The 14,600-nt window shown below is 46.1% G+C and overlaps 1 pseudogene; it reads right to left on the reverse strand.

The window, feature by feature from the left end:
- Positions 1-549: 549 nt before the first annotated feature.
- Positions 550-14,600, reverse strand: part of LOC147668979 (TSC22 domain family protein 1-like) — a 56,659-nt pseudogene continuing 42,608 nt past the window's right edge.

Consider the following 14,600-nt stretch of genomic DNA (forward strand, 5'->3'; position numbering starts at 1 on the left):
CCACGTCTGGGCATCCCCAGTACACTTATAGCAAGTTTGCAAAAACAACAGGTGATGGACCGAATGAGGATCAATGTCACACATTCAACCCAGTCAAAAGATCTGGGTCCTAATCCATCGTTTTTTTGCACTCCACACCACCCTGGGTTAGACAATGGCGATATGCAAATCAGCTCTGACCCTGTGCCGCATGGGAACAGTCCAGTCCGAACTACAAAAGCCATGTCCTTCCCAGAACGGAATCAAGCATCCGAGGACCGGACCGGTTTCGAGGAAACACCTCTCATCAGCCCGGCTAGCTTGACTCCAGTGGTGTGGAGTCCCTGGGACCCACGTCTGGGCATCCCCAGTACACTTATGCAAATCAGCTCTGACCCTGTGCCCCATGGGAACAGTCCAGTCCGAACTACAAAAGCCATGTCGTGGTTATAAATCTAGAGTTGATCTTATTCTCTTGGATTTTTTTTAGTTCCTGTTGTTTTTTAGTTCTTGATGGTTCAAATAAGATCTTTTGTCGCTTTAAATTCCGGGCTTTACTAACAGCTCCTTTCAGAATACCAGGTTTGTACCCTCTTTCAATGAACCTATGGTCATCTCTTTTTCAATTTTGTCAAATTCTTCCTCACTGCTGCATGTTCTCCTTGCTCTGTAGTACTCCCCAAAGGGGATACTTCGAATTAATGCGGCAGGATGGGCACTGTCCGCATGGAGCACGGAATTACCTGCAGTGCTTTTACGGAAAACTGTTGTTTCCAGCTTATCATTGCATGGACTTATCCTAACATCGAAAAAGTCTATTGAGGTCTTTCTATACTGACCCACAAATTCCAAATTAAAGGTATTTTGATTGAGGTCACTAATAAATAAATCAATTTCCGCCTCCGTGCCCTGCCACATCACGAAGGCGTCATCGATAAATCTAACCCACAATAGAATGTGTTCAGTCCAATGGTCCAGGGGACCGCCCCCGAGCACCCGTTCCTCCCACCAGCCTAGATGTAAATTGTCGTAACTCGGGGCGAAACAGGTGCCCATCGCGGTCCCCCTTTCCTGTAGGAAGTATTCATTGCCAAATAAAAATATATTTTTTGTGAGGCACCATTCCATTAGTTCCAATATTTCTGTTTTGGGCAGCAAAGCGGGTGGATCTTCTATTAAGGTAATGTTCGCTTGCTCTCAGACCATCTACATGTCTAATGCTAGTGTACAATGTAGAGATGTCTAATGTTAATAAAACCATCGTCTCATGATCCCATCGGATGGTAAAAAATACATTTTAAAAAATAGGTTGAATCTTTGATGTATGAGGGAAGTAACCTTGCTATAGGGTTGAGAAAGTAATCTATATAACATGAAGCATTTTCAAATAAACTGTTGCAGGAAGAGATAATTGGTCTCCCTGGTGGACTATTGGGGTTTTTATGGATTTTGGGAGCATATAAAATACTGGGATAGTCGTTTTTTTCTCTTTTAATGAATTTGCGCTCATCCCAGCTTAGCAATCCCTCGTCTCTCCAAGTGTCTAGCCTTCCAAAGAAATCTATTTTTACTTGATCATATTCTTTAGGATTGATTTTACTATAACAATTACGGTCTTGCAATTGATTCAAAGCTTCCTTCTTGTACTGCTCCCTCCCCCACAAAACAACATTTCCTCCCATATCAGAAGGTTTAATAAGGAGTCCATCTTCCTCTTGTAATTTGTTCACTGTCTTGTGAAATAGAGCTCTCCTGGAATCCATTTTATGTTTCTTCATATTTTCTGACATATATCGTTTTTTTAGGTCCCTGGTTACATTTTCTCCAAAGATGTCAAGGTTATCCTTAATTGTTTGTGGTAAAAACCTAGACGGTGCTCTGAAAGGTGTATGATCACTTGCTTCCAAGCTAGATTCCAATTGTATCATTTCCTCATTTTCCCCTGAATCAGTGTCGTCAAGTAGGATTATCATGTCCTGGAGTGCCGGGATATCATTGACACTTAGAACGTTTGTATCATTTTCCGCAGTCGTTTTCTGTCTTTCAAGTTGAGGGATATTAATATGCTTTCCAGAGTGCATATATATTGACAGGAGTGAACTGGGAGTTTCATGCAAGGTATCCGAATATCAGTTATGATAAATCTAACAACTTGCCACTCTTAGATTTGTTATAACTATTACATAAAATAAGCTGTATACCTTTATATTCTGTATGCCAAAATCCAGCCTTCCAATTGCCCTCTTCACATTGGCCAGCCTCTGCCAGGCAAAGCCTAGCTGTCTTAATGAAGTGTGAAGTGGCCTGCTAGAGAGACAAAGGATTCCCTGTGGGAGGAGAACTTCAACTTGCCAAGCACAAGGAACGATGGGGGTGCACTAGCCACCCTGGTCATTCCAGGATGAATGACACTTTAGAACAGCACAGGCTCACCACCACATCCTACACCACCAACCACACGGGTACCTGTAATCAGATTATTGATGGGGCTAGAAAGGGAGTGTTAGAGAATCTCAGCCACACTAGTGGACAGGTTTAGCCACATCTAACTCTTCAGAAGAGACATTCTCAATTATGGATTTTGGAAGACTAGTGATTTCTGGGACAAGAAAATGCCACACTTTGGAAAAAGTGATCACACCTGAAGGTGTCACCCTGCATTCCATTGCCCCCTGTTTGACGCCCAGGAACACTGAATAAATATGTGAGAGTTGACAAAAACTCAGATGTACTGCCTGAAATAACAAGGAGAAGAAGGACTGCCCTGCTGGAACCCTGATCTGCACACAAAGGACTGCACCTTGAAGGACTGCACAATCTGGTACTACAGCCCTTCACAAGAATTAAGGAGTGGACATGCTGCAATCTACAGATTAAAAGAGCCCACCTGCATCATCTCCACCAAGAATTCCCCACCCTGATGTGCATCCAGTGGACTTTTACGATCTGGCCAGGTGCAATTTGGGAATTGTAGTCCCAACATCCCAAGGACCATATCAGAGCTTCTAGACCATTTGTTTGGTGTTTTGGAAACTTTGGACCCTCAAGAGGAACTTCAGGAAGATTTTCCAGAAGTTTGAAGATGTTTGGAGTAACTTTTTTGAAACAGTTCCATAAGGTGACCGACTCTGTTGCAAGAATTCTGCTCAAGACCACAACTATGCTTGGAACCATAGAACATTAGTATGTAGTTAATGAGTCACCCTACCACCTCAGTATATATATATGCCCTTGTCGGACTAGCTATAATGCCTCAATTGCCCTCTTAACTTTGCAAGAGAAAAAAGTGAATTGGCACCCCTGAGCACAACATTCTCCACCGTCTCAGGGATCGCGGTAACAGAACACAACCTTTAGCTCTTTCACTTGTACTTATCTAAAATAAAATGAACACGAGATACAGAGGGAGTTTAGAATATTTATTTAATCTATCATGCTATAAAATGCAGTATTCATGAAACAATTAGTAAACAACTGCATATTAAAAATACCGTTAGAATGGTTAATAAACTGTATACCATAAACAGACCTGTCATTTTATGAGGCAGAGTAACCTAAACCACCCTCCCCTGCTACTGAAGCTAAATGATTATACATCAAAGATCTCTGAGATTGGTGGCGGACACCGTTCTTTAGCAGGCACAGATGGATGTACCACATCTCAGCAGATGCAGTGATCTTGTCTCAGAACTTTCATTCCATGTGTGCATTTTTGGCCGATGTGCTCATCTATATGACAGAACATGTGTGCACATAAACAACAGCTGCAATCTTGTGTTATGTCTAAGTGCTAGTGCCAGGTCAGAAAGAATGACAAGGGACATTGTTGTTTCACCTTGTCGATGGTGTTTAGACTAAATCCCAGGAAAAGAGCAGAATGCAAAAACACATGCAGGTTCATTGTGAAAGTGCAATGTGGCAGAAGAGCAAGAGTGTTTATATAGTAATGTGTGGTAAAGAAAATGAGGCCAACAATGTGCAAAGTTGGGCTAACACGAGTGAAACTACAATGAGCCAAGGAGAAAACATATGACAACTAGATGCTCAAAGACAAGCCGACTACGTTGAGCCTCGACTCAGCCTTAACTTCAGTCTCGTACTGCTTAAAGCTCTAGCGCTCAAGAACTCCAGGAGTTGACTGGGGACTCTCGCTGGACTAAGATGACAAAGTCGCTGTGAATCCGGCCTGCTGGAGAGGCCTACCCAACTTCGAGAGAAAATCCTTCAGAAAAGTTTCTAAGCCTCAAGGTAAAATTTTGATGAAGGTCTCCCACTTAGTGTATCTGACCAAGACTCCATTGCGGTTGGCCTCATACTTTAACTTTGTCATGGTCAAGCCCAACCAGATGTCCCAATTTGGTGCAAATTTTTTTAAGCATTAGAATGTGTTTATTCTTTAAAAATTATTAACTCTGGTTCCCTACATTGGACTTTGTCGTTTTGATATCTGTTTGTTCATAAAATATACCCTATTTGTATAAAGTGGTGTAGTATCTTTATTGTGGGCTCTGTCTTACTTATTTAATGCGTTGGTGTTTTTAAATGCTTTAAACATCTGTCTCCTTAGATACCCCTGCCTGCCTGTTGCAGCTACCAAGGGTTGAGCGAGGGAATAATTTATTGAGACCTTGACTGAACTTCCTATTGTGTTTTTTTATTTATTTGTTTTATTCACACCAGAGAATATATTTTTCCAAAAGAAACAGATATAATACATGATTTCACAGTATTTCACAGTATGAGGATTAACAGTACAGATAAATAATACACAATTTCATAATAAGAGAATTAGCAACAAAAACAAAAAGGCAGGTATAAACATAATCTACTACATATAGTATACCGTGTTCAGATAGGTCCCGGAAGGATAGACATTGCTTATATTGCTCATATCAAAATACAAAAAATTATCATCTCAGAAAAAAAGAAAATGTAATTCAGAGGTATAGTTTAGAAGCAGACAACTAAATACAATATTCATACTGAGGACTTATTGTGCTCCTTGTTGTACGTTTTACCATCATTGCGCCCGCCCAGCCTCCCCATTCTACTTTGCAATGCAGGCCCATATTTTTATCCCAAGACTTCTAACTTTCCTGCCTCTACATGCATATAGGGTTGCCTCCTGTTTCCAGGCTCCCAAAAGTCTGGCTAACCACATCTGAAAGGTGGGTGGTTCCTTATCCTTCCATCGTGCTGCCACCGTTATTCGATATATAAATGTGCCAAGAAACAAGCAATATTCTTGTTCATTGTTACAACTGAGAGAGCTGTTATACCCCAAGACTGCCAGTGTAGCAGTTAACTCAAGATTACTTCCAAATAAGGTCTTCAACAAGCCCAGGAACCCAGATTTTAAGAGGGTCAATTCATCACAATCGAAAAACATATGTATCAATGTGGCCGGGCCCACCCCACACCTAGGGCACCGATCATCCTCTCTTTTCCCCCATGAAAAAAGCTTCGCTGGTGAAAAATAAATGTTAAATATAGTCTTATATAGCTGTGCTTTTAAATTAGAAGCTAAAAAGATTTCCTCAGATAACTCTAGACTCCTGTAGAAGTCTGCATCTGGATTAATCAGTTTTACTACCCACCATGCCTTGTTCTTTTCTAGATCATCCGGCATCGCTGCCAATAGAAGGTTGTATAAGCCCCCAATTTTACAAGACTTAGTTCTAATTAAATCCATCAGGGGAATTTTCTCAATAAACATTATATTTGATGTAGCAGAGCTGCCCAATAATATAATGCAATGTTTGGAATTGCCAACCCCCTCGATCTTGTGTCAATGTCAGCAATTTCATAGACCTCCTTATCTTCACGTACTGCCGCACAAAATTAGATAGCATAGAGTTGATGTTTTTAAGTATGATATCATCCAGAACTAATGGAATTGACCTGAACAGGTATTCAAATTTCGGCAAGATACTCATTTTTAGAAAATTTCCCCTCCCCATGATTGACAAATGAAGCCCATCAACCCTCTTTTATTCCAAAGCTATAGTTTTAATTAGTGGGTCAAAATATGCTTTAATTATCTTGTCCACTTTTGTCGTGACACAAACCCCTAGATAGACTGCTGTTTCTGCTCGCCTTGCGTCCTCAAATTCCGTGTTCTGTGTGCAGACTACAATAGTTTTTTCCATATTCAGGCAATACCCTGATAGCCTGCCGAACCTCCCTGTTATAAAAGTAATCTCATCTAGGGCCTCCTCTGGATCTGTTGTTACAATTGCCAATTGTGGAGAAGCTGCTGCAGGCACTTAAAATTATACCTATTTGCAACAGGGGGTATCAGACAAAAATGTTGGCCTACGCTGATGAACCTCCTGTTGTGATGGTGGACTTATTATTAGAAGTAAGTCTTTAGTTACTCTTACTGAATCCTCTTTCCAACATCCAGGTTAACCATTTCCAATGTTATGACAAGCTCAGCTCGTCATGAGGCACAGTGGAGCTGTGCTCATGATGGGCTGAGCTCGTCATAACTGCTGCGGCCCGCCCACGCGGGGCTAATTCCCCACCTGTGCGGGCGTTCCATGGGAGCGGGCGGAGTCGTGACGAGCTCAGCTCGTCATGAGCACAGCTCCACTGTGCAGCATGACGAGCTGGGCTCATCATGAGCACCGTGGCGCAGCGCGTTGCCGCTCCCCTTCCTGCACTGCAGGGGAATTAGCCCCGCGTGGAAGAGGTTAATACAACCAGTGGATAGATCAGAAATCTAGAGCAACAATTTTACATGATACCAAATAAGGATGAATCTTGAAATTGACTCACTGAGTTAATGAATTTAAAAGAAATTGAATAAAGATGTTGCTTTTTAGCAATGGTCTGTCAGTTGTTCCTGTGCTTTTGTGCACAGAAAAGTGCTTCTCCTATAGACTTCAAACCAACGATGTTTTTAGAGGTGATTTGAGTCAACAAAATCCTTGAATTTGAAACCCGGATCCCACGGATCCTTGCACCACAGGTTAAGAACCACTATATTAACCAAAACTAATATGTCTGTGATCAGCTCTCCTCAAAGTCCAAATGACTGGTCTGGATGTCTGTAGGGACATCTCCTTCACTTACAGCAGCTTTAAACAGTATTGGTGGTGATGGATCCTAAAAGCCATCAGAGGGGGGATAAAGCGAAGGGATCTAATTATTTTTTAAAAAGACTTCATTACATTTTCATGCGCTATTGTTCCATATCTCTGACTATCACCGGATTTAATTTCACATACGTGTTGCGCATTGATAATTATGCGCTAACACAGCAAAAAAATCAGGCGATACCGGCGATATGGAAATGTGCGATGTGGGTTATATAACGCACATCTAGATAATATGCCCCACATCTAGATAATATGCCCCCTGGTGATTAAAGAAAAAGAGAAACAGGAGGGTGCATGATGAAGAGAAAGGTAAAAAAGACTGTCACAATTAGATAGTCTCCTGGTGCATATTAATGGAATTCTTTGAGGGGAGGGCTAACCATAAGCGCTTGGGCCTCTGCCATCCTTATTTTCTACCCAGTTTTAATTGAATAATACACAATTATACTATACTAGCAGCCCGTCCCCATGTAGTCCGGGTATGAATTGCTGCCGGCCAGTAGTATATTGTTTTGTAGGATTTCGTTTTGATAGCATTTCTTATCTATGACAGGCCTGTGAAATGCTCCGATTCACAGTGCACTGCTGATGCACTTAAGAGTGCACGTTCAGTAGTGTGTGAACTCGAGTTTCCCTACTTTATTTTTCCTTGCAATATTATATAGCGCGTACTCCACAACATGGCATGAGTACAATTTACATTACTGAAGAACACATTAATTTGTGGTAGGCACGGGGAGACAAAGCGATTTGCCTGGAATCACAGGATGTTGAGCTGATACCGAGATTCGAAAGTAGCTCCCCAGCTCTAAAGTTCGCAATTCCAGATCTTGTGGCGGGAGGTGTGTCTAAAAGTGTATGTCGGTGCTGGCCATCAATGAGAGAGACCTGTGCATTTTTCAAATCGGTGGTGAAAAAATATGAGTATGTTGCTGGAGATGTGGGCCGCCGTGCCACCAATGTACGTAAACACCCATTATTCCGCAACTTTCTTTCCGCATACCATCACTCCGCATACTTTCATTACGAAAGTACCATGACTCTGCAATGCCATTATAACGCATGGCATTACATTTTATATGCTTTTACCACGCATACATTTACAACGAAATTAATTGTAAATGCATGAATGCTAAAAGCATGTTTTTTTCAATGTTTGGATAATGTAAGTATGGGTATAGGGGTATATGTTTTGGGGTACTGAGGTATATGTTTTGGGGTGTTTGGGTATTTTAAGGGTTCAGATATAGTTTTGGGTTATGGGGTACAGGGGTAGTTTTAGGGTTTAGGTATGGGTTTTGGGGTACAGGGGTATTTTTAGGGTTCAGGGCTAGGTTTGGGTTTTGGGGCATAGGGGTATTTTTAGGGTTCAAGGGTAGGTTTGAGTTTTGGGGTACAGGGGTATTTTAAGGGTTCAGGGTAGGTTTGGGTTTTGGGGTACAGGGGTATTTTTAGGGTTCAGGGCTAGGTTTGGGTTTTGGGGTACAGGAGTATTTTAGGGTTCAGGGGTAGATTTGGGTTTTGGGGTACAGGGTTATTTTTATGGTTCAGGGCTAGGTTTGGGTTTTGGGGTAGAGGGGTATTTTTAGGGTTCAGGGGTAGGTTTGGATTTTGGGGTACAGGGGTATTTTAAGGGTTCAGGGGTAGGTTTGTGTTTTGGTGTACAGGGGTATTTTTAGGGTTCAGGGCTAGGTTTGGGTTTTGGGGGATAGGGGTATTTTTAGGGTTCAGGGATAGGTTTGGGTTTTAGGGTATAGGGTATATTTATAGGGTTAAGATGTGTTAGTGTTTAAGGGTGTTGGGGTATTTTAAGGAGTAAGGGTGGGTTATGATTATGGGGTGCAGGGGTATTTAAAGGGAACAGGGTGGACACCGGAAGCTGGAATGTACAGAACCTGGGAAGAAAAAACAATGAAATATTGGGCACACCGCTCGCTTTTTTCCCCGTAATCCCACACCCCGCACACGCCCACGCCCACAGCACACGATATGAGACTTGGCATGAAGGGCGGAATGGACCACAAGCCCCCAGCGTTTGTCACGCCCCCCAGCACACGCCCACAGCACAATGCAGACACGCCCACAAGGGACTACTTTGCTGGCACGGTTCTTTTATCTTTTAAATGTATATGTTGGGCGTCTGCATAGCCTATATCCTTCTGCTGCAACTGCCCTTTCCAACGCTGTATTGGGTGTTGTGATTGGTGCTCTGGTTCCTGATATTACCCGCCTCAAAGGTTTGGGCTCTCTCTTTATTATATTAGTGTAGATTAATGTATTAGTGGTTTCAAAATTGCTAACATTTGCTGTAAGTAATGATCAAGGTAGGTAGTGCCATCTGTCTTAAGACACCGTGCTGGGAAGTCCCAACCCTGCATTTCCTGGGTCTGCACACCAAGCGGCTTGAAACCCCACCCGTTTCCAACTCATCATATAATTAGGACAAGATGGATTGAGACTTTTCCCAATAGGAAGCATACGCTACTACACCATAAACCACAGTTCTTCAAACTGTGGGGCGGGCCCCCCTGGGGGGGGCGCGGATGGGTTCCCAGGGGGACGCAAAGGCCTCTGCCAGCACATGTAAAAGAAGACGCCTGGAAGTGCAGTGATGTTTATTTGCTGCATTTCCAGGCTGTCTTCATTTACTCTGAAGGCCTCAGAGTGCCCCGGGGCCAGATGTCAGTGGGTGTGCTCCTGGGGGCTCGGCTGGGCAGTGTCTGGAGTCTTATTAAGACTCCAGCACAGCCAAGTTTTTCACAGGTCTTTAAAGATCAATTGCATACATTTGGAAATTGGTTACCTAAGCGTAGTTTTTTTTTTCTTTTTCGAGTACCCCCTGGGCCCCGACTCTGCCTATTCCTTACATTTGCATTTTAAACTTACTGCTGTACTGTGAAGATGCATTTCATGAAAAGGAATACAAAAAAGGGTTGCCAATAGAAACAAGCATTTACAATGCAATGGTTTCGCATTATTGAAAGGTAGAGCTATTTGCATTGTTCATGACATTTTTTTTGTGTTTTAAAAAAAAATCATAAATAGCATTGTTATTTACATTACCAATAGCTTAATTGTTAAATAAATGGCATTGTCATGTACAAAGCCAATAGCTTAATCGCTCGCATATGCATGACCTATTGCATTTACACCCACACAGAGCCACACACATACACAGCCACCCACACAGTCATTCACACAGAACCACCCACACACACACAGAGCCACCCACACACACAGACAGAGCCACCCACACACAGACAGAGCCACCCACACACAGACAGAGCCACCTACAAAAAAAGCTATCCACACAGAGCCCCCCACTCACACAGAGCCCCCCACTCACACAGAGCCCCCCACTCACGGCGAGAGCCGGGGGAGGAGGGTGGAGGGAAGGGAGAGAACCCAAGAGGAGAGCCGGCGCGAATAGGGAGAGCAAGCAGAGGTGGAGGAAAGCAGCACCAGCGAAGGGAAAGAGCACTGCGAGAAGAAGGGGAGGCAGTTCATGTCTAGGGAGGGCAGACAAGTGATGGAGGAGAAGGAACAGACAGGCGGAAGGAGGGTGATTCGAGAGGCAACAGAGAGGGATTGGAAAGAACTGAGACGTGAGAGATGAGACGAAGACGAGCAGAGGCGACCAGACTAGCCGGAGAAAGAATAGAGAAAGATGGCTTATCTGTAAAATTGCCATTCATTTTAGAAGCGTCGTTAATTATTATGCAAACTTGTAAATGATATCGATTTTTATGATAAACTGAGAATATATGCTTTTTATGTTTATAGTGTTTAATAAACTGATGATAAACTATTATTTTGATAAACAGTAGATCAGCGGGAGCAAGCAAGAGCCGAGAACTGCGGGGGTAGAGAGCCGGAAGTGGGTTCTAGGTCATGGAATGGAGAGATAGCAGAGGTGTGGAGAACAAGAACAGATTGAGAGTGAGTGTGAGAGTGTGAGAGAGTGAGAGAGTGAGAGCAGGAGAAGAAAAGAAGTAGGCGAAAGAGGGAGCAAGGAAAGTGCAAAAGCGGGGGTGGGGCAGTGAGCAGAGGGGAAGAGGGACATGTCTGACCGGAAAAGAGAGGGCAGACAGAGACAGAAGAGGGGGAGTTGAGGGCAGCAGCAAAGAGGGGAGGGGGAAGGGAAAACTTGAGGGATGGGTACAGGGCATAAGGAGGGACATGAGAAAGCAAAGGGGAGATGGAAGGGGCAAGGGTACAGACAGAGCAGAATATATAGAGGGGGTGTAGGCGAGTTTAGGAGAAAGAACGAAGATAGGACTGAAGAGAGGGAAAGAACAGAGGGGTGCGAGGGAGAAGAAACAGCAGCGACACCAGGAGAGAGGAATACATCCAGGGGAGCAGGGAGAGGATAAGAGTGTGGAGAAGCGAGATCAGAGGGATGGAAGATGGGGGAGAGGGATGGGGACAAGTAGAGAACAGGGACACTCCAGAAACCGGAGGTGAGGAGGGATGCGTGCACTCTGAGGAGAAAGGGCAGAGATTGAGCACGTGGAGGCGAAAGGAGAAATCTGAAAGAGGGTGAAAGAGCGGGCGCTGTGATGAGATATGAGGGGTGGAGGTGAGGGTGGGGGGCAGAGAGGAGCGGATGAGGAGATAAAGTACCGGTCTGAGTTCATGAATGAGAGCTGGGCTGGTGGGGAACTGGAGGTACGCCTTGTAGAAAATACATTGATTCATATCCTGGATAGAAATGAATAACTAGGAAAAAGTTCAGGAGAAAAAACAGACTCATGGGCAAACAACAGGCAGCTGTACCCTACCATCTCAGACACTCTTGACCCTGCTTGAAATACCTGGAATTCGTCAAAGAGAAATTGCACTTTACTTCTGGAAGTTTGTGTCGCATCACAAACACACAGTAGTACCTAGCAGTTACGGAAACGCGTGCTTTAAGACACACAGTTTCTAAAAGCAGTTTAAATGGAGTTAAGGACATCCAAAAAGTGCCGTCCAAAGTTAACCGATGTATAAATCTTTTTTAACATAGTAGTATTAAATTAGGGTTCAGATCTACAAAATTAAAAACCATGATGCATAGCAAGATGCACAGCAAGATGCACAATTCCCCCCAATACTGTAAGCACAAAACAGAAGGCACAAAAGGTGAGTACTAGAGAGTGTTTTCGAAGTCACAGGACACGCCATCACTGAGTCAACCAAATTGTGAAAGGGTAGAGGGTACACCAAGGCCATCACATGACCTTACCTGTCATCCTCGCCATCGACCAGAGGTAAGGACTTCAAGGGAAGAAGCCGGACCCGCTAGACTGCCACCCCTCCCTTCCAAAGAAGTTGAACCACCTATTCCTGAAATGCCTTCAGCGATGATGGACTGCGGCAAACCGGCCACCGAGTGCTCCATGAGACGCCTTGCATCTGGGATCTGATTTGCCACTGACTGGATGAGCGAGGGCGCAAAGATTTGAGCAGAACTTAAGAGGTATCTGGTGTGGTATGTGCTGAGACACCGGTAAACTGGCAGGATAGTGAGCAACACCCTGAGCCCTGTTGTGTACAGTGGGGGGCTGGGACATGACAGGTGCGGGGCCCAGACCAGCAGAAGCTGTCAAGCTGATCTGGCTAACAGCGGCTGAGGCAGGGGCAATTGGGCCGACAGCCGGGATCTGCTGATTATTCATTCCTTGAAGCACGGGTTCCAATCCTTGAGCCTGGGGTTTTGCGGGAACGGGGGCCTTCTGCGCTGCCATGACCAGTTACTGAGGAAGGCTCTGCGGGCCCATCGGCACCCCCTGGGGCTGAAGCGGCTGCAGGAGAGGTGCAGTTAGAGTGGGGGCACTCTGCTGCATGAGGGAGGGCATTCCTTGGTTAATAGCTGCTGGTGCTCGCTGCGCCGTGGAGGGCAGATTCAAGTGCTGACCCACTGCCACATTATGACTGGACTGCGACGCAGTGGGCAGATTTAAGGATTGACCCACGCTGTGACTGACAGGCGTTGCAAGGGGGAGATTTATTTGCTGGGGCACATTCTGACTGGTGACCACTGACGTGGGCATCATCGTGGGTGCATGTGCAGCAGTCATAGCAGAGGCCGTGGATTGTGCTTGTGCGGCTGTGGATTGCATGTGTGACGAAAGATTATGCCCAGGAGCCCTGGCCCTGGCCCTACCAAGGTCTGCAGCTTATGGGGGTGCTGCAAGTAATCAGCCACGCTCCCTGTAACAGTAGTCTGAGTAGCCGGCATGGCGATGAGGGCGGAGGGAATCTGCTGCTGGGCTGCATAGTGGAGCTGCTGGGGCAGAGTCTGTACAGGCTGTGAATAGGGGTGTTGTTGGTGCACTGAAGGCACGGCCCCCATACTATGACCAGCCGAAGGGTTCAATGGAGGTTGGTAGCCCGGCTTTTGCTGTCCACAGCCGCCTTCAGGTGGGTGCGATTGTGCTGGCAAGGTGGCACTCTGAGCCCCGGGCTCCGAGTACCCCTGCTGCAGACCGGGGCCTGCGCACTCCGTATAGTGGCTCAGAGTGCTGCTGGCCGAGCTCTCGCTGGTGCTTTCCCTCTCCTCGGCCACCTGCCTGACACTCTCCACCACCCTGTGAGGGGCCTCCACAGGCTGCCCCCACTCGTAGTACTCGGTGCAAGTCCAGCGGCCCTTGCGGAAGGGCTAAGAGCTAGAGTCCAATTTCACCACCCGGAACCGTGATGCGGCCGCCGCCGTGTCGGGAGCTGCGGGGGGAGGGGGCTGAGTTTGCGGCTGCCCCACGGCCGACCCCAGCGCGGCGGCTGCCACCGCCGCCTGTGCCACCTGTGCGATGGAGCCCCCGGAGGCCGGATTGGTGGGCTACGTGCACAGCTCCAGGGAGGTTGTTCATCATGTTCACTGCAGCCATGCCCCTGGGCAGGCCAGCGGCAGGAGGCTGCAGGGGCTCGGGGTGCAGGGGCCCGGCGATGCCATTTATGAACAGCGGATGAGGCTGAGGAGGGGGCAGGCCGGGCAGGTGCGGCTGGTTTGGGGGACAGCGCCCCACAAGTGCTGCAGCTGCTCCTCGTCGCCGCGCTCGTCACCGGACAACTCCGGCACCGCTTTCTGTTGGGAGTCCTCGCTGCACGGCTGAGGGAATCCTGCCTGCTCCTCATCAGCTCGATCCTCCAGCTGCTGTTGAGCGGCACTCAGGATGCCTGAACGAAGGCGCCGCGGCCTGGATTAGGCCGTGCACCTTCCTTGATTGCCGCAGAGGATTAGGCTCCTACACACCAGGAAGTGAACGCGGACGCTTGGGTGCGGTCTGCTCTGTCGGTGGCCGGTTACTAAAGGTTTCCTGGCGCTACAGCCGGACGTCAAAAACGGGCAGCGTAAGAGCCTGGGGAAAAGAAACCCAAAAAACACCGAAATATTAACTTGGGACTGCTGCCCGAGCAGAGCAGCCATACAAAGAAGAAGTACTTGTCCGTCACAAAACACAACGTGACATTGCAGGCGGTGGTGCTTGTGAGTCGGAAGCCCGTGGCGCAGTTAATTTTCTCGCAGGTGGCAGCAGT

This window comes from Lissotriton vulgaris, unplaced genomic scaffold (assembly GCF_964263255.1).
Source record: "Lissotriton vulgaris unplaced genomic scaffold, aLisVul1.2 SCAFFOLD_4172, whole genome shotgun sequence".
Taxonomy (NCBI): Eukaryota; Metazoa; Chordata; class Amphibia; order Caudata; family Salamandridae; genus Lissotriton; species Lissotriton vulgaris.